We start from the raw sequence: 21,668 nt of genomic DNA on the forward strand, positions 1-21,668 counted from the left end.
CGGTGCTGCCACCACCCCCTACACTGTTGCTGCTGTTGGACGACTCCTCGACTGCGGCCCTCATCTCTGCATCATGCTGGCCGCGCACCTCATGAAAAGACAAGCTCCGCCCACGGTCAATACTCCCTGAGAGGATGAGGCAGAGAAAATGGAGCGATAGAAAGGGGAAAAGGAAACAGTGTGGCAAAGGGATGAGCATGATATTTATAGGGGTAAAGAGTGTGAAAGAATGGAAAGAGAAACAATCCAAGAAAGTGACAGAAAAGACAGAATTAAATTATACCAGAAATACATCCACCACCATCCCTCCCAGACCCATTGATGCATGATGGGGCAGTAGACAGAGATGAGAGGAAGAACTATTTCTGAAAAACCTGAGGAGTCAATCCACCAGCAAAATGTTGAAGCCTCAAACCCAAATCACAAACAAGCCCAAATTTCAATGCTAACAATTTATATCAAAGAATGAAGACTGTGACATCTAAGAGATTACCTGGCATTTTAAAGATAAGTATTATACGTATAATTTACGCATTCAAATGTACCATCATGATGAGGACTGATGTGAAAAGTCAGTCTGGGAAACAAGAGAGTTGGACAGTAAACTTTACATCCATGATCTGAGTTTTTACATGCTAATGCTTCATTTCCACTGCATGGCATGGCTCGGCTCAACATTTTCCATTGGCAAAAGCTGTGGATGGTGCCTGAACCTGGTACATTTTTTTTGGTATCACTCCGGTTGAAGTTCGAAGCAAACCCACTTGACACTAAAAGGTGCGTGATTCAAGAGCTTGAATGAGAACCACACAGGATTACAGTGACTCCATTTTATCCCTTCATAGGGTCTCTTAAATACAAATGTAAGAAATTGTAACCTACTGGCAATTGCACAAAAGAGGGTTCCACAACTTTGCAAGGAAACCAAATCCAGTGATTCGGAAATACCCACAGCTGACTCCCAAGAAACTTGATTGGAAATTTTCATACTGTGGTAAAGTCAGAAGCAATGTGTTTTCAGTTGAACATGCAACGTTGTCGAAGTTGAAACCACCTGCGATGTAATTGTTGTGTTGTTATGTGTTGTCCAAATCAAAGAGGTAATTTCCTCCAAGGTCATCTCTTCTCCTTGAGCCAATAAAATCCCATAAGTAAACCATTAAGCAGAGGAAGTTTGTTTGTTGTTTTGCTTTGTTTTGTGTTTTTTTTTTTTTTGGGGGGGGGGGGGTTATCATTGGGGTTTCTTCTGACAACACTGAATGTTAACAATTCCATAGTTTTACACCGTTTTCTACAGAGTAAAGAAAGAAATTATTACATCTTGTGCTTTCAGTTATTCTTCGCATTCTCAAGGAGGAAGATGCTTTTTTTCGAAACATCTGTAGGTAAATAAAATCATATGAGACAAAAGGAAAAATGTTAGCTTTGGCTGTACGGATGGTCAGTTCTCTTCCAGCTGAACACAGAGAGAGAAAGACACAAAAGAAAAAAAAAAGTGTTTAGGGAATACAATGAGTAGGGTAGTTTCAGATGCACAAATACTAATCTTACAAAACAAAAAAATCATCACAAAAATAATAAAACTAAATGAACCACCCAAGATTCTGAACATTAAACTTTCATTTAATGTTTTTAAAGACACAATATGCAACTTTTTATTTTGAGGTTTCAACAAACTTTCATCTCCCACTCTATCTGTTCAGTTGGTTAGACTTTTGTGGCTCAAATATTCCACAGTTAGCTGTACAGTTTTTATGCATGCAAATTGACACAAATAGAAATCAAATATTATTTGTTGTTTCACAAATAGATTTCAATAATAGAATTCAGATTGTTTTCAATCACTTATGTGACATCAAGCCCAAGATTTCTTAAGAATAAGTTGTCAGGATCCAACCTTTGGATACTGTGAAGGAAAACAATAAAACAGTCTGGTTTCCATCAGCGGTACAAAACAGAGACTTTCTTTCCACATATAACAACTTGCTGCTGTCTGATCATGGTGAAGGCTGTATCTTTTTACTCCTGTTGATGCCATAGATAATTGTCTCAAGAAATGGTATGGGATATCTGGTTTATCTGAAAGGATTACTTCTTATTTATCAAATCGGTATTTCTTTTTGTATCCATTTCTGATAATGTGTTTGTTGTGATTGTTTTCCTTTGACCTGCGGAGGTGCTGGAGCACCTGCCACTTCTTGAAATACATTGCGACACTGCTGTATCACATCAGTTACAATATGATGAGGCCATTCTATGATGTGATACAGAGCAGATTCCTGACTGAAATATAAAGAAAACCATTTACATCTATTCCTTTCTTTCAAATAAAATATAACATTTTATTTGAAAGATTATGCATAAGACTAACATGACACTGTCATAACCATGACTTGACTGTCATAATTAAGTGCTATTTGGTCAATTATGTAATTTTTAATGCAAGCTTGACAATGTTAGAGACATTTTAGTCATGATAACTTGACATTACAATGTCTTTGTTTGACAACTTGATATTAATCAAGACAACAATGTCTTTGTCTGACAACTTGACATTTACCAAGACAATATAACCTGTCAATGTCTTTGTTATGACAATTTAGCATTAATTTCATATTCTGTCATAAACATGCCATAGCTGGACTAATTATCAACCTAAAAGAAAATATTTAGCTTTATGTGTTAACATTTCATAAAACTGTCATATGAGGTTGCTTTTGATATAGGCTGTCTGTGTCACAAACATTTTTCTTGATCTCAATTACAGGGCACAATTTGGAAAGACCATTAAGTTTTACTACACTGACAATTTGTGGCTGAACAATCAAAAAGGAACTATACAATGCCAAAGTGACTCACTTGTTTTCATCAGGTATGGCATTGTGTGTTCACTTTTATTTTAACAAGTACTTTCGCACCTCAGATGGTGTGACAATTAAAGACTATATTTCATTACATACTTCTACAGGTTTTTTTTTACAGAGTTATGATTCCCCACTCATATTCTGCAGGTTAAGTCTTACATAAACTGTGTGACTCCCCTCTTTCCTTCCTGCCTGTCTTCCTCCTTCTTTCTTCCCCTTAACCAACTTACTTTCCAAAATCTCTTAAGGTTTCTCCCTCTCACACCTACCTGTGTGGCTGTTCGCACTACACTCTCCTGGGGGCTTTAATGGCAACAACTGCTCATGTTGCGATGCTGCAGTTGGCACAATGGGATGCTGGGCAGGGTTTGGTGAGGGTTAGCAGGAAGATTGAGCTGATGATGTTGTTTTGAGTGGAGGTGGCCCAGTGTAAGGTGGTGATAGCCTGATGGTGGCAGGTGGCTCAACTCCTGGTTCTCGTCTTCCTATAGGTTCAGCAAGTCCTATAGGTGCTCCAAGACGTAGAGGTCCGAGTCAGCATCGTTGAGACCCAAACACTCTGCAATTTAATTTAAAATACACTTTTTACTGACAAATAGAACAAAAATGGGAGAAAGTAAATTTGGGAAAAATAGTGATTTTTGAATTACAACTAAAGGGAAAGTAATTGGAGAGCAACAGAATGAAAGTAGAGATCATTACATGTAGCTATGTGTTCTTGGATTTTAAATAATTCCATTCCACGTCCAACTAGAAAAGACATAAAATATCTTGCAGGTCTAAACAGGTTTGTTTCCACCACTGCATACTTAATGCACAACAAATGAAGCTCAACAAGAATTGGTTTGGAACAGGTGTAACCTCAGGCTACAAAATGGAGCTGAGAAGTTGGAGGACACATTCCAGGGAGCCCTTTTTGGCTACTCTAAATTCCCCAGTCAAAATTTATTTAATGATATCTTGAATGTTGTGTATTTTTTTTTTTTTTTTTTTGGATAATGTCACAATCCCATAGGTTTACATCATGACAACTAGTAACAACTATTTCAATTTTATTTCTGAGTAATCTTTTTTTTTTCAGTCAGTTCGGTGCCTGACTCTATCTTACTATGATACTATCATGAGTCAAAACAGGTGGCTAACAAGATCTTCTCTTCATATGATCCCTTCCTAAACCTGACCTGCAAAGGTGCCACTGGGCTTTCGTTGTTCTAAATTCAAACTGGAAAAACATGGTGGTTGAAAGCAAACTAATTAACGATCCAGCAAAATCTGTTTCTGAATTGGCAAAAAAGCTGCACAGTGGCAGAATCATCCTTCATTTCAGTCCTAAACAATCCAGTCTTAATAGCTGTTCATGAGGCTTAGGATTTTCAAGAGGCTGCAAGACGTACCGTCGTCTAAATCCCCTGCCATATAGTTTCCAAATTGGTTCAGTTTCAGTTATTGCTCCAATGTCTGATGAAAATTGGTGTTTGTATTTGAATAACAGCCAGCTCACTAGAATTAACAAAGACAATGACATTACTGTTAACTGCTAGTCAATTCCATCAATGACATTCACTTCTACAATAAGTTTGGACATATATCAGCTATTTTACTGACTTTTACAGAGAAACATGTTGGTACTGGAACAAAACGGATGGAATGGATAATGATAAAATTATTATTATTATCGCAATCCATTTGAAATATTGTAAAATCAATTTACAAGTCCAGTCCTGTTTCACATTCAACACAGATTGATCCTGCTGCCTAAACCTGCAATCACAAACCCAAAAATTACACATGTACAATGAAGGAGGTACAAATGTTTGTCCAAATTCAAACACTGGACAAACACACACACACACACACACACACACACACACACACACACACACACAGTCACATATCACAGAAACATAAACACAGAATAGAGAACTTGAAAGGCACATTACCATTTTTTTTATATTACTAGAAATAATATTAGAATATATCATCAATATTCTGTGATTGATTTGTTTAAAGGTAGTTGTCAGTGTGTTTAATTTTCAGTGATTTCATTCTGTTACTGAGGATTTCCAGTCATGAGAGAACACACAACAAACTGAATGCTGAATATAAAAAGAAATACAATGAAACTAAGTAAGTAAGTGAATATGCTTAACAGAACTGAAAAGTGACAGTGACATACAAAAATTCCTCAATGGAAGCTTTTAGTCACAAAATAATTTGTTGGAATTGAAACACACATAAAACACGAGCCCACATAGCATTAACCTCCCCCCGTATATGGAACTGAGTGAGATGTAAACATGCTGACACCAAAGAAAACAGTATGACAACAGTATTAATCCACCTCTTATTCTGAAAAAAAAAAAAAAACAACAACAATCAATCAGTTACAGGTGAATTACCCCCCTCTTCCCTGGAGCCTCCTCCTCCTCAAAACACGCGTCTCAGTAATCCCTTTCATATAACAGATTACTCAGAAATCAAGGTTTAAATGATAACATATCAGTATGTGTGTTTCTTAAATTCTGACACCCACTCTGTGTGTGTGTGTGTGTGTGTCAGTATTAACCTGCACTGCTGCCTGTGCGTAAAACCGTATTTAAACCTAAAGGATAACTTTCGTTTTTTACAACCTGGACTTTATCTGTAGCATTAATTACGACCATTTAGACACCCCGACAACTTTGGTGGCATTTGGAGTTGTTTTGAAGAAATTAGCCCCAGAGGAGCGACGTGTATATCTGTATAATGCGAGTACTCGGGGCATCCATGCGTAGCCTCTATAAACGCATAATCTGCGGCCAAACTCAATATCAACATCCAGTGTCTCTAGACAACTACTTCTGACGTGGATGAAGTCATTTTGAGCTGCGAGCAACGCGGTCGGCTAGTTTAGCTGTAGTTTGCGACTGTTATTTTTCACAAAATGGATGAATATTTTTCCAACTCTGAGGTGGTGGACGATGACTTTGTTTACGATGGACGTCCTTACCGTTTTGAGCCAGAGTACACGGACGAGGAGCTCGTTGAAAGGAGGACGCGGAGGCAGAGAGAGGAACAGCTGACCAAACAACAACAAACGGCTGCGTGTCCACGAGTAGACGTAACTGGTGGTGTTCTTGTGGACAATGTTCATCGATGACAACAGAGGAAGATATGTTCATAGATGACAACAGAGGAGGATATGTTCATCGATGTCAACAGAGGAGGAATGCCTCTGTTGCTCAGAGTGGGACTTGCGGCCAGGAGATACGCGTCTGAATGTGTCAATACATGTCTGGATCACAACACTGGAGGATTTCCGCGCACTGATAAGCTTCTGGCAAACAAAACCAAGGCAAATAAACAATCTATACATGTGTGTAAGCTACTTACTCAATCGAAAGTTGCCCATTTGGTCCTGCAGGCTTTGGCTGGCTCTTCCAGTTCACTTTAGGGACACGAAAAAACGTCTCCTCCAGTGTTGTGATACAGACGTTTATTGACACATCCTCCTCATCGATGAACATATCCTCCTCTGTTGTCATCGATGGACATTGTCCACAAGAACACCACCAGTTACCGTCTACTCGTGGACGCGCAGCCGTTTGTTGTTGTTTGGCTAGCTGTTCCTCTCTCTGCCTCCGCGTCCTCCTTTCAATGAGCTCCTCGTCCGTGTACTCTGGCTCAAAACGGTAAGGACGTCCATCGTAAACAAAGTCATCATCCACCACCTCAGAGTCGGAAAAATATTCATCCATTTTGTGAAAAATAACAGTCGCGAACTACAGCTAAACTAGCCGAAAACGACGTCATCCACGTCAGAAGTAGTTGTCTAGAGACACTGGATGTTGATAACATGCCACCACGGGCTCAGAGGGGAATAGCACCATCATATATTAACAAAATATTGGAATATGAACGAGTTTCGCCGCAGATTATGCGTTTATAGAGGCTACGCACGGGTGCCCCGATAACTCACATTATACGGATATACGCGCCGCTCCTCTGGGGCTAATTTCTTCAAAACGACTCCAAATGCCACCAAAGTTGTCGGGGTGTCTAACTGGTCGTAATTAATGCTACAAATAAAGTCCAGGATGTAAAAAACGAAAGTTATCCTTTAAGAGGTTCATGTGTAACAACTTGACCTTTGCACGTAAACAATACAGGCTATATAATTGCTGATGTGCACCAACTCAAAAAAGTTACTACAGAGATATCATTTAAAGACCAGTGTGGAAGATTTAGGGTGATCTATTGGCAAGAATATGGAAAAGAATATGGCAAGGTGTTTTCATAAGTGTAAGTATCGTCTAACCTTAGATAGAGAGCACACACAGGGCCTCGTGGCCAGGGTACACATCTTCTATATTTGAAACTTATTCTCCAGCAAATGCAGGGAAATGCCCTCTCTCATCTACCATTAAAGGAAGACATTCACCTTCACTGTCTACACCTCTGATGTGACAAAGAAGCAAGCTGCCTCTGACACATCAAAAGCCAGCTGCAGTCTTACCCAGCAGTTCTGATTGCTCTTCCCATGCAGAGGTCCCCTTGTATTATAAGAGTAGCGTAGCTTCTTAAAAGAAAAGGGCAGTATATAATGTGTGTTTGCATGGTGAGTGAGTGGTTGAGCGACAGAAAGCGAAGAGAGAGGTTGGTTAGGGTTGTCAGTTTTGCAGTCAATGTACAGTGCAGGTTACAATTTATCAGTGAAAAAAGGCTACAGCTTCTCAAGACCAAAGGGAGACCATCTGTTGTTTCTCAAGTGCTGGAAAAGTGAAGGGGCTGGCCCTGAAGCAAGAATCGACTTTAGCCCAGGATTAAAACAAAATATCTTCCCTGTGTTTCCTGACTACAGACTAGAAGTTGAACAGGAAAAGGCAAAGACTGGGAACCATGAAGGGACCCTATCACATTCACAGCAGAGATTGGCATAAAAATAGTGAAATAAACCTGGATAATTAGCCAAAATTTCACTACTTACTCTGTGAAGAGCAAGCAAGGCGCAGAGTTAAGTGTGTGGTGTCATATGTCACCAGCCTCATGCATGCAGGGGCCTGTGGCATGACTGAATGGAGGTCCCCTCCCACCAAGATCAGGCAAGGCTGAGTAGGTAAAGGTTGCTGCAGCATCTCCAGCACCAGCTGGGAACCTGAGCCTCCCAACCCCAATTCATGACTGGGTCACACAAGAAGAAACCCTCACCAAGATAAGAACCCAAACTTCAACAGCCTCCCCTGAAAGCCAGGAGTATGCTTCATCTTAAAGCTCAAGGTCAAGAAATGAGCACATGCTTGTGCATGAGCTAAGGGTGTATGCTGTTTTAGACAGTGGGGCTCAGAAAATTGTATTGTCTCTGTGCTGTTCAAATATTCATCCAGATGTCTGACTTCCACTTTAGCCTTCAACTGTTGAGATTCTGCTTGGTGTAGGGCCCGGTGAAGCTTGCATTCTTGTACACATAAACGACTGCTAGGTGAGCATGCATTTCCTGCTTATATAGTTGGTGTTAGCTATTTTAGTTATTTCCACTCACAAAGCAAACCAAAGGCACATGTGAGAGTGGCCTAGACTGTGGTGCTAGAGGCCAGACTGGAGTATCTGGTATGGGGCCAAAACCATTTCAGGGAACCCTTTAAACGGGAGATGATGCTGAGCCCCACCAATGGCTTTGTCGTTATTGCGTATTCGCAGCCGACCGCCGCAGTTAGCCAGCGCTCGAAAATGAAGTCATCCACGTCAGAAGTAGTTGTCTAGAGACGCTGGATGTTGATAACATGCCACCACGGGCTCAGAGGGGAATAGCACCAGCATATCTTAACAAAATATTGGAATATCAACGAGTTTCGCCGCAGATTATGCGTTTATAGAGGCTACGCACGGGTGCCCCGATAACTCGCATTATACGGATATACGCACCGCTCCTCTGGGGCTAATTTCTTCAAAACGACTCCAAATGCCACCAAAGTTGTCGGGGTGTCCAGGCTGTAAAAAACGAAAGTTATCCTTTAAACTCTAATGAGGACATGTGGACAATGCTGAAGAAACAAGGCCATGTGAGAAAGCCAACAAATTTAACTGAACTGCACCAATTCTGTCAACTAACAGGTCAAAGATTTAGGTAGAAGCTGGCCAGAAGCTTGTGGATGGCTACCAAAAGCGTGTAATTGAAGTGAAAATGGCCAAGGGACATGTAACCAAATATTAGCATTGCTGTATGTATATTTATGACCCAGCAGATTTGGGCACTTTTTCTGTTAACCCATAATAAAGTCATAAAAGAACCAAACTACATGAATGTTTTTTGTGACAAAGAAGCATCTGTTCTAATCATTCTATCAGAGAAAAATCAGAGTTGTAGAAATAATTGGAAACTCAAGAGAGCCATGACATTATGTTCTTTACAAGTGTATGTAAACTTTTGACCACAACTGTACATTTGCATGGTCCCCATATGGTTGAGCAATGGCAATAGAAATATTAAGATTTATACATCAACAATACATTTTCATCATTCCAACAATTGCTGTATACATTCTCTCTCCCACTTAATCACTTTTTTAGGGACTACAAATCAGGAGCTTTGCTCACTCCTGTTATCCCCCCATTCCCTTCTATCCCTTACGATATATTTCAGTCTTTTTTGACACCACACCCCATCCATAAAGTTATGACGTTAATTTATGGGACAGTAAACACGAGTATGTCCATACCTCATGCATCTGTGGCAGATTTGCCCTTATCTAGTGTAAAGTTGTGCACTGCATCTACTAAATTAAATCTAGGCAAGCATTAACTGAAATGCTTGATTGCAATTAAATAGACACAATGGAACCAGGACAACGACTTTAAATGCTGCTATTGAAAATTAAATATGAAACTGAAAACAAAACGTGATTTGAAAAAACTGCATCTGCACTGAAACAAGTATTGACATGGTCGAAAGTTCAACTGAAAAATAAAAGCAAGACATTAAAAACTATTTATTTTAATTTCTAGATTTTTTGTATGATGTGTCTTGAAATGACTTTTTTTCTCATTTGTTGTTTTTCAGAGTCAGTTTTTTTTAATGCTGTCTGTTTTTTGTGTGTGTGTCTGTGTTTTCCAGTTTTAGCTTTCTGTCACCATTTTAGGTTTGATGGTGTAAGAGGAAGGGACGCGGACAGTGTGATTTATATATAATTTGCATACTAAGGAAAAAATGTCAGTCCTCTGGACCTAAGGTCTGCTCCAAAGCCTCTTTCAATACCACACACCTAGCATAGTTGCAAGTATACACATGACTTTCCACAGTGCCACATTCTTTGGTCATCACTCATTTAATTATTGGCTTATTGTTTGGTTGCTATTGTTTCTGTTTAAATATTTTTGATTTTAATTTCAGTCTTTTACCAGGCATTTTTCACCAGAAAGGGGAATCAAGCATGATTTCAGGGAATCAGCAGTGAACCATGAGATCAAGAATTAAGTTCAAAGATGTCTTGTGACTGTGATGAAATCTGAATTTGAAACACATTTTTATCTCCTCACAGACCATGCCACTGGATTAAGGGCTTTTTTTTTTTACTGTTTTCCACGAACATTAGATAACCCCAAAACTAAATGACACCTTCTACCTTGTTTTTGTCTTTACAGCATTAACCTGAATCCACCTAGAATCACTAGGGAAAACAGGCTCACAATGTTTTTTTAAATGCACCTACCTGTGTGGATTCCTCAGAAAATGATCTCCTAAAATAGCCCCTGAGTGGAAAACTAGGACATAATCCAATATTTGCTGTTTCACTGAATTTCTCAGTTTTACAAATATCTATCTGCTTTCTGCAGGTTTGAGGCAGCACACCTCTCTTTTCCATTTCTCCCCCCCTTTCCCTCACTCCAACAGGTGGGGCTGGGAGGTAGAGACAGGTGGATCTGGCAACCATTCAGCACTGAGCCACTCCTTCATACCTGTGTGTTCGTGTAACTGCTTTCCCAGCATTTACTCTGCCAAATGTCAATGAAATGAAAGCTGAGACTGCAACATCCCCTTTAACTGCTTGTGACTTTAACAACAGCAAGGTGGACTGCTGGGGAATTTTTTTCTTCTACTTTTCTGTGATTATGAAAAGATAAAATGGAGGCAAAATATTGCATTCTCTCAGCTATTGTACACTGTGGACGTCTTCCTTAAGCAGATACTCTCCTTGCTATTGTTTTATTTCAGAGGGAAGACATCCTGTGCCCAAAACACAGAAACACAGTCGCGTTCAACAAAAGGAGGTATCAAGGCTCTGCAGCAGATAAACACACAGGAGACCTGAAGAAACCAAAAAGGTGTGAGTCAACTGTCATGTCTAGACACGTGCTTGAGACTAAATCTTTGCATGACACAGTCACAGTTGATTCAGACATGACAAGAAAACATAAGACAAACACACAACCTGCAGCTCCTGCATATACACTGTCTTCTGTACACACAAAGTAGTCAAAGATGCAGATCTGACAAAACAAGATAAAGAGACCATATGTCTCGGATATTAGCCGCCCTGTAAAATCCAGAATAGACTTTGCCCATTCACACATGGCTACGCCACCTGCTCATTACAAGCATTCACGCACTCACACACCGATGCACGGCACCTGGAGCAACTTGGGGTTCAGAATCTCACCCAAGGACACTTCGACATGTAAACTGCCAAGGTCAGGGATCAAACCTGATGAGAGGACGTCTGGTCTACCTCCTGAGCCATAGTCGCCCGTGGCTCATAGTATCCTCTTACCCCAGTAGATGTGATCCAAGAATGCAGGCTTACCGGTGGCTCCTAAAGTCTCTAAAACCAAAATGGGAGCCAGAATCTTCCAGTCGTTGTCCAGGAGGCAGACACATTTAAGAGAAGGCTCAAAACTTTCCTTTTTGATGAAGTTTACAGTAAGGGCTGGCTCAGGCTTGCCTCAGACCAGCCTCTAGTTATGCTGAAATAGGATCGACTGTTGGGGGACCTCCGATGACACACAGAAATGCTCTGTTCTTCAGTCCCTCTCCATCTGTAAGCATTCATGTCCTACCAAGGCATGTTACTAACTTGGCTTCTTCCCTGGAATCTTTGTCCGTTCTCATCTCACAGGTTTCCATGGAGAGTGGTTGAACTGGATTGGCCACGTCTCCCGCCATGACCCCGTCTGACATCCACTGCAATTTCTATTAACATTAGTTATACTAACAATATTATTAGATCCATAGTGTTGTATTATGTACATATACCATCTGCTACTATATGTACATATATCACATATGTATATACTATGCCATATGTACTTCATAAAGCTACAAGTCTATTAGAGCTGTCAATGCTACTGCGAGTGCATCTCTGTCCATCCCAACCCCTCTCTCTCTCTCTCTCTCTCTCTCTCTCTCTCTCTCTCTCTGTCACCCAACCGGTCGAAGCAGATGGCCACCCACCCAGAGCCTGGTTCTACTTGAGGTTTCTGCCTGTTAAAAGGAAGTTTTTCCTCACCACTGTCACAAAGTGCTTGCTCTTGAGGGAACTATTGGGTCTCTGTCGTTAAAGAGTTTGGTCTATACCTGCTCTATATGTAAAGGGTCCTGGGACAACTTCAGCTGTGATTTGGCGCTATATAAATAAAATTGAATTGAACTGAATTGAGCTTCCCATGTTGACAATGATGCTGAATGCACACAAATGCAGAAATAACCCAACCACACTTTCAATTAAATATTATCCCCATGTGATTCACACAGAGATCTCAGAGTGGAGTGTATTGTTAGAAATTGTTCTGTTATTGAGAAGACTGTAACGAGACCAAAGACTGTTTGGATGTCAACAGTTTTTCTTTCATTTGGGAACATTTTGTTTTTTTGTTAATCCACTCCCACTGAGGGACGACACTGAGTGAAATGCATAAAAATATACGATCCAAGATCCCTTTCATCCCAAAAGCATGAGGTCTACTGCTCAGAGTACTTCATCATACCTGTAGCTTCATCGAATGGAACAAATGAGCTTTATTAGATCTCCACAATATATAAACAGAATGTTTTAAAAAAAAAAAAAAGATCTCCACAATATACACACACTACCCGGTAGCACACACCCAAAGAACACACAAACAAATTGAGGCTTCACCAAGTATAGCTGTATACCAATATAGGACCCACTCCCTCTGTAGATACTGTATCATGTGCTCATTCTAAGGTAACGAAAACACAATTCATATTTTCAGGTGATTATACGCTAATGAAAACATAACTATGAATATTTCACTCTGTTTCTGCCAATCCCACTAAGTCCTACACACTCAACCTTTAAGATGTCTCAAGGATTTTATAAAGATAGCTAATTAATTCTTAAAACAAGATCTTAAAAATCTACATTTGGGTAAATAATATTTTTCCAGCAGAATCAAAATGATTAAAGGATATTCAACGGCGGCGTGTGCAGCGGCTCGTAGCTCCCGTGTTTACGTTTTTGTTTGTTTGTGTTTACTCGTTTCCACGTTCACCACTCTTCTGGAAGCTCTGACACAGTACAGCAGGTCTGAACTGTGGAACTTTGGAGCACAGTTCAGACTCCACACACCCCCTAAACTGGACTTTATTCCACCGCTGCTACGTTTCCTGCTGCTACGGACCCCAGAGCCCACCATCATCGTAAACAAAAGCGTAGCATGAGAGCCGGCTTGCGTGCTAGGCTACATGCTAACCCTCCCGGACCGGCTCTCCCCAGTCTCTTCCTCACCAACGCCAGGTCTCTCGCCAACAAAATCGACGAGGTCCGTCAAAGGATAGTCTCTCGCCGGATGGACAGCTGTGTTATCCCGGACACAGCGGTGGAGGTAGCAGGGCGCTCTCTGTTCCAGGCCTGATCAGCGGGCAGACGAACAACAACCCGGAGGCGGCTGTGATTGTGGCAGGGGACTTTAATCACGTTGAACTGAAGGCGGTGTTTCCCAACTTTCACAATTACATAAAGTTCCCTACCAGAGACAGTAACATTTTGGATGAGGTTTACTGCAACATTCCTGCTGCCTTCATGAAGTGCTTTGAGTGGATTATTCTCAGGTACATCAGAGGCTTCATTCCCTCGGACCTAGACAGCCTTCAATTCGCCTGCAGTGGGAATCGGTCCACAGAGGATGCTGTCTCCATCACCCTGGGCACAGCCCTGACCCACCTGCAGCAGCCCAACACCTATGTCAGGATGCTATTTGTAGACTTTAGCTCAGCTTTCAACACCGTTATCCCAGACAAGCTGGCGTTGAAGCTACACGCAGTGGGTCTGCCTGCGTCTCTGTGCCACTGGATCAGAGACTTTCTCACCAACAGGCCTCAGGTGGTGAGAATAGGGAACATCACATCATGCCCTCTGGTCCTCAGCACGGGCACGCCACAGGGTTGTGTGCTCAGCCCAGCCCTCTTCACCATGTTTACTCGCGACTGTGCTGCCATACACCCAACCAACGCAACAGTGGGTCTCATCACAGATAACAACGAGAGCCACTACAGAGTGGAGATACACCAGCTCACCCAGTGGTGCTGAACACAGGGAAGACCAAGGAGGTCATTGTTGACTTCAGGAGGTCCAGAAAGACAGATCACGCCCCTCTCCTCATGGGTGGAGAAGTGGTGGAGCGTGTGGACAACATCATGTTCCTGGGCCTCCACTTCACATCTGATCTTTCCTGGTCCTTGAACACCTCCCGCCTGGTGAAGAAGGCACGACAAAGGCTCTTCTTCCTCAGGAAACTGAAACGGGCTGGACTCTCCTCTCGGTTGCTCGTCAATTTCTACAGGGCCACAATTAAAAGCATCCTCTGCCTTAGTGTGACAGTGTGGTATGGCAGCTGCATGGCACAGGAGAGGAAACAACTGGCACGGGTGGTTAAAACTGCACAGGGCATCGTGGACTGCCAGGAAGGATCCTGACCTAGACTCTATATATGAAGGCCGGGTCAGGAAGAGGGCGAGATCCATCGCCACGGACCCCAGCCACCCGGGCCACAGACTGTTTGTACCGCTTCCATCAGGAAAGTGGTACAGGAACAGGAACCACCACCAACAGACTGAGGGACAGCTTCTTCCCCAGAGCTGTCAGAGCTATCACCCCCAGCAGCCCCTCACTGGAGTGAGAGACTGTGAGGACTATGAGCCACTGCACACTGCACTTTTTACACCTTTACCTCCACCCGCACCTTCTGTGTACTTAACATTTAAGTACACACACACTTAACTAAATTATATACATTTTAGTATATTGGTACATTTCATTTTCACTGGTATTTCATTTCATTTGAAAGCCTCGTTTTTACTCTTTCACAACAAACGTAGAAAACACTTCAACCAATTTTTTTATTTATGTGTGCCACACTCCTGGTCCACATTCTGAATTCTCACTGTTTATCAAGTCTAGTTTTTAAAACAGAGTAATTATTGTAGGTGATTTCGATGTTGATAATGTAAGCCTTAGTACAATGTTCATCTTATTATTAGATAGAGTTGTTAGAGTGTACATTAACCCAGTCACTGGAAAATTTAATAGTTTCTTCAAAGAATTCTCTTTTATCTTTATTATCATTTAATCATTTAATTAAGCAAAATGTATGCAAAGTTCAACACTAGATGTCTGATAGTGCTGTAGCTAAATGTAAGGAAGTGATTCCATTGGCATTTAAGCTTTTGCATTTGACATCATCATGGCTCAATATAACAGTCGATAGAGCTGCAGGCTTACTGCGTATGGCACTCGACTTCATTGCCCCTCTAAAAAAGAAAATAGTAAAACAAAGGAAGCTACCTCCATGGTATACCCCAAAACCCACAAATTAAATCAGACATCACAAAAACTTAAGAGGAAATGGTGTTCCATGAACAAGGGAGAATTTTGCTTATCCTGACACGAAAGTCTTGTAACGTATCGGAAAGCCATCCGCAGTGCCAATAGAAGAAAATTAGAACAACTCCAGGTTTCTTTTTGGCACTGGAACCAGGCAACCTCAATAGTAACGAGTTTAACAATGAAATTCTAATAATCAGCAATATACTTCATCACCTATTGCCCTTAACTGGTACTGATTTATCTTAAACAGAGGAAGCTTAGAAAAAGCTGAAATATTTTCAGACTGCTTTCTCCCATCGACCGTCACCAACTAACTTCAACATTCCTTCATATAAGTGATCAACCTGTCTCTTAGACCCCATCCTAACTGGCACATTCAACCTGCCTTTATCAACAGTCTATGTACCACAGTTCTTCAAAGTAGCTGTAGTTAAACTGCTTCTTAAAAAGGCCACTTTGGGGGTTTTAGCCAACTATAGACCTATATCTAACATCCCCTTTCTCTATAAAATCTTTGCAGTCACTGATCAGTTGTGTGACTTTCTACAAAACAATAGTTCAAGTGAGGATTTTCAGTCAGGATGTAGAGTGCATCATAGCACAGATGCTGCACTGGTCAAGATTCAAGATTCAAGAGTCTTTATTGTCATTGAGCATGACAAATTTTCATTGCAACCCCCATGTTACCAGGTCACAAATTACCTTCTAATTGCATCAAAGTCTTGTTTGATCATAGTGCTGCATTTGACATCATTGACCATCACATCCTATTACAGAGACTGAAACATTGAAGGACCCCCACTGAGCTTGCTAAAATCTTACTTATCAGACTGATTCCAGTTTGTACATGTTAACAATGATGATCAGCTTTCAAACTTCAGGCGAGTCGTAAGGACATAAAAAAAACTGGCCTGTTACTTTGTACTTCTAAATTTTGACAAAAGTTATTGTGCTTGGTCTGAAGCACCTTAGAAACTCAATATCTCATTATGTAGCTACTCGGAATGGGATTGATCTGGTTTTCTTTGATCAGGATATTTCCTTTAACTCCTATGTGAAGCAAATTTCAGGGACTGCCTTTTTTTTACTTAAGTACATTGCAAAAATCAGGCATATCCAGAAACAGAAAAACTAGTCCACACATTTGTTACAAACCCATTTCCAAAAGTTGGAATGCGAAGTAAACCGTGTAGAACCAGAATGTGATGATTTGAATGTTCAGCATTTTGCAAATCATCACAATTTCTTTTTATAGTTGGCTAAAACCCCATAATAAATTTACAAAAGCAACTTAAAAATTGAAACTGAGAAATTTCATTGTTTTTTGGAAATGATATCCTCATTTATAATCTGATGCTAGCATCAGTTGTTGGACAGTGGCAACAGAAGACTGGAAAAGTTGTGGAATGCTAAAAGAAAACAACTGGTGGAACATCTCGCAATTAGGTTAACTGGCAACAGGTTAGTAACATGATTGGTTATGAGGAGGAGTTCACCACTTTGTGACGGACTATGCTTGCAAACAGTGCAAAACGTTAATAATTCTTCTCAGCATGAAATTGTGAAGAATTAAGGGATTTCATTGTTCACTGTACATAATGTCATTAACAGATTCAGAGAATCTGTAGAAATGTCTGTAAGCAAGCAACAAGGCTGAAACCCAATATTGGATGGGTGTGATTTTTAGGCCCTCAGATGGGACTGTGTTGCAAACAGACACGATTCTGTAGTGGACATCGCTGTGACCATGTCTGTGAACACAGTTGATCACTGCATCCACAAATGCAAGCTGAAACTCTGCGATGCAAAGAGGAACCCATATATAAACCCAATCCAGAAATGTTGCAGCCATCTCAAGGTCATTTAAGATGGACTGAGGCAAAGTGGAAAACTGTCAAATTCTAAATGAGGATATAAATTCTAAAAATAATGAAATTTCTCAGTTTCAACATTTGATATGTTTAATGAAATATGGGGTTTCAGTGTTTTGCAAATCATCATATTCTGTTTTACATGTTTTACATTTTACAGAGTATCCTAACTTTTTTGGAAACAGGATTGTACTTCCCATTTTGATTATTGGAATTCATTACTATCAGGCTGCCCCAATGAGTTGCGAAAGACTTTCAAACTGAGTCAGAACACTGCTGCAGCTCCTCTCCTCTGGAACCATCTTCCAGTCTCGGTCTGGGGGGCAGACAACCTATCTGCCTTTAAGGGTAAACCTTCCTCTTCAATAAAGCTTATGGTTAGGGTTTACTCAGGCTTGCCTTGGACCAGCTAGCCAGTTATGATGCAACAGGATTAGAACGCTGAGGGACTTCCCATGATACTTTCTAATCTCAAAGGCTCCCGTGGCTGCACCTGGTTGTGGATCACGGTTGCACCTATTGCTGTGACCCTGCTAGACACCCACTGCAGCTGTTATTGTTATTAGTGGCATTCCTTTTATGATTATCTCCATATTATTTTATACACATTATCTATCTTTAGTGTACTAGCATACACTATCATGTATTAACACATACATACACATACCATGTACTACCATATACTATTATTGTCATTGCTGTGTATATCGCTGTCTCTTGCTCTCTCAACCCCAATGTTCGAGACAGATGGCTTCCCACCCACACTCTGTTTTCTACTTGAAGTTTCTTCTGAGTACATACATGAGGGAAGAGTATATTGCCATATCCAAGGATTATTAGAGTAAGTAAACTGCTGCATGGTTTCCCACAAGGATTTTTCACAACTTTCCATGAATTAATGAGAGTACTTTTCTAATATTACTTACTGCCTTACAGACAGAAGTGATTCATGGTAATTGAGTATTTCTTCAAACTGATTTGTTCTTAAAATCATGTGCTATTTCCTGACTTTTTTTAAAAAAAATGCATTAAACCCACGAATTCCATGAAATTACATTTCTAAAATATATTTACAGTCCCACTTGAAAAGCTTTGTTTCCACTGCAAGATTTGGACAAGCCTGAAAGCCAGGGCTTTGAACAAAATATTTAAATGCCCAGGGCAGATGACAGAAAGTCAGAGAAATGGAGAGGGGAAGAACAAGAAAACAAGAGGGACGGAGGCAGAAGCTAGAAGAAAGTGGTAGAAGTAGAGTGAGAAGTGTTTATATCACAGAGAAGCTGAGCAGTGAGAGGAATTTCTAGGCTCTGACTCAAACCCAGTGGGCCCCTCGGTCTCTAAAGTGTAGGGTTTTTTTCATTCACACTCAAATATTTCCTACATAGAAAGGGGGCAGCTGTGCAGCCGAAGTCGTCACTAGGCAAATTTTCTGCAGCCTTACTAACTTGTCAACATGCACCTTAGAAAGGTAATCAGTGAAGAAGCACAGAACACAGTCATCTACAACAAAGGAACAAATGCAGTAAAGATTGCAAAAGACTTGTAGCAACCTCCCTCCAAAATATGGCCTGATACCCTACAGTTAATCAGTATTAGAAAACCTCTTTGAATTCCCATCAATATAAGTTACTTTCCAAATCCTATATTATAATTCTGTTACGTCCTTGAAGGGGTCTGCAGCCTAAGACTGCTCTATCAGCTCTGCTCATAATGTTTAACTGGAAAGACAATGTTGTGATGATGAAGTTTATTACAATTTTGATAAAGCATTGAGTTGTGCCCTCCTTGAAGAAAGTTCAACTAATAAAATGCACAGTATCCTTTGGGACATTTCTTTAAATAAATGCTCAGACAGCACTGTAAAATCCACAGCCTGTGTGGTCTTTGACATAGTAGTAATAGCTTGCACAGCCAATAGCGGTCAGCTAGTAGTAGTCATGCTAGAAGATTAGCTCTCAAGCATTAGTGCTAGTTCACCAACCCCATGGTAAAAACTTTGGGAAATGGTCTGCAGTAATGGAGCATGAATGCTGATTGTCGTTAATAAGATAGCACATTCAAAATCCTCAGAATGTTCCTCTGAAACTCTATCCTTACTTTGGCAGCCTTGAGATGAAGAAGGGCAGCTCCTTTAATTTGAACTTTAAAAAGCTGAATAGAGAATTTCTTCCCTTAAACAGTCATCAACGGTGTGTTGGAGGTCATGTGCCACGGTCTTACCTACTTAAAATTCCACAAAAGTTAGATCACCAGATGCCACACACAGGCTGGGTCAGCATGGAGAAATGTCCCTGATGTTACAGCTTTAATGTCATTCACATGGCTAAAAGATGAATGTACTGAAAATGTGTGGTTATTCAAAAAATATATTGTCCTGCTCACACACACGGTTTGTCTCACATTGTGGGCATGATGTGTGTCTCTGTTTCCAAGAAAGAAGAAATAAGTGCAAAAGAGAAAACTCAACATAATATAACATTGTTATATAGCATAATTTGTTATAAACAGCAAGAACAGTAAATCAACTCATTTTGCTGACTTATAGAGCACTGAAAGAAAAGAAAATGCATTCCCTATTATCACACAACTTCTGTCACTTGGTGTGTAAAATAAATTTAGACGAGTAAAACCTCTTTTGGTCACTAAATGTAACAAATTCCCCCTCTTACTCTAGTCTTAATACTGGGCTTTGTTTTTGATTTCTTTTGTAATACTTTTGGTGTTCATAATAATCAATCACTCTGCATATGCTGATTGTTCGAACTGTTTTCATTTTTTTAATCTATAATGATACTAATTTTATGTGTGCAATTTTCAAATAAACAAAGACATAGATTTTCTTTCTCTCCAAATCAGAGATTTTTTTCCACCGGTTAAAGGTCACCTGATGTAGTAACCTGGAATGTTGCATTAACAGGAAAATGTTGCAGTGCTTACAGACCAAATCATTGTTAATCAGCCTGTTCAATAAAATCATGTTACTGTGAACTGTGTAAACATAGTGATAGAAATCTCAAATTAAGCATAATAAGCAAGCACATGAATATTGAAACTAAAACTTTGTATCTGCAACTCCAGTCATAGAACAACCTAAATGCTTTTCCACGCCTGAGGACCCCTTGGAACCACTTAAAGGACCCCTAGTGTGGCCTCACACGGGAGAATCCAAACTTGAAGCTGAAAAAGCAGCCAACAGAAGCCCTTCTGATAAAACAGGCAGGGATACAGTTGAGGATACACCGACGTACACTTCATATATCCAAGCTTCAGTGTTTGCAGAAAATATCCAAGTCACTTGAAGTCATTAATTCAGAGTACAAATCACGAACTGACCTGAGAACTGTATACACCACATTGAAAAAATCACTTTCTGTAACAACTTTGTCTTCTGGTTGCCTTCAGGGTACAAAAGAAAAATGACTAGGTCATTACCACTAGAACAAAGAGTTTTCTCTAACGCATCTGTTTATTATTCTCCAAAGTTTTTACTATCGGAATAAGCATAACTTTCGAAGTATCAACGCAGTTTTACCTTTATATGGAGCTTCTTCCGTTTACTTTCCCAGTCCTTCAACTCACTGGAATACCACTGCCTTTAATTTTGTCCGTTCGATCGGGACTGAAGCGGCTCCTCTGGCTGGAAAATGTCCCGCTACAATAATGGTACTCGCTGCTGCCGGTTTATTGTAAGTCTCATCGCGGGATTTAATCCTCTCTCCAAGAACTGGAACTTGGTCGCAATAAGTTGTCGTCCTGTCCCGTAAATGTCATGTTTAACCGAAAAAAGAAGTGGAAGGAAGTTCCCTCCTGCCCAGTCTGCAGTATGAGAGGAATGTCCAGCCTCCCCAGTCCTCATGCTCCGGCTCCTCCAGCGAATGGAAACTAGAGGAAAAGGGTTTTTTTTCTGAGCAGGGAAATCCCTCCTCCTCCCTTCTTGACTGTTTTTTAATCGAATAAATCTAACTAAAACAGATCAGCCCACAGAAGCAACAAATACAAGACTAAACAAAAGTTTACGTATAAGCATGAAGTAAAGCACAAAATAATTTCCTAAATTTGGACTAAAATAATGTGTACTATGGTCAATTTTCGGCATATTCACAGCACAAAAAGAC

The 21,668-nt window shown here is 40.5% G+C and overlaps 1 long non-coding RNA gene across 1 annotated transcript; it reads right to left on the reverse strand.

Moving 5' to 3' along the window:
• Window positions 1-15: 15 nt before the first annotated feature.
• Window positions 16-21,360, reverse strand: LOC121617005. The gene is made up of 3 exons (XR_006007369.1): window positions 21,086-21,360; window positions 3,134-3,423; window positions 16-126 (listed from the first exon to the last, which is right to left on the reverse strand). It is a non-coding gene; the product is annotated as an uncharacterized LOC121617005 (long non-coding RNA).
• Window positions 21,361-21,668: the final 308 nt, after the last annotated feature.

The sequence above is a fragment of the Chelmon rostratus genome, chromosome 14 (genome assembly GCF_017976325.1).
Source record: "Chelmon rostratus isolate fCheRos1 chromosome 14, fCheRos1.pri, whole genome shotgun sequence".
Classification (NCBI taxonomy): Eukaryota; Metazoa; Chordata; class Actinopteri; order Chaetodontiformes; family Chaetodontidae; genus Chelmon; species Chelmon rostratus.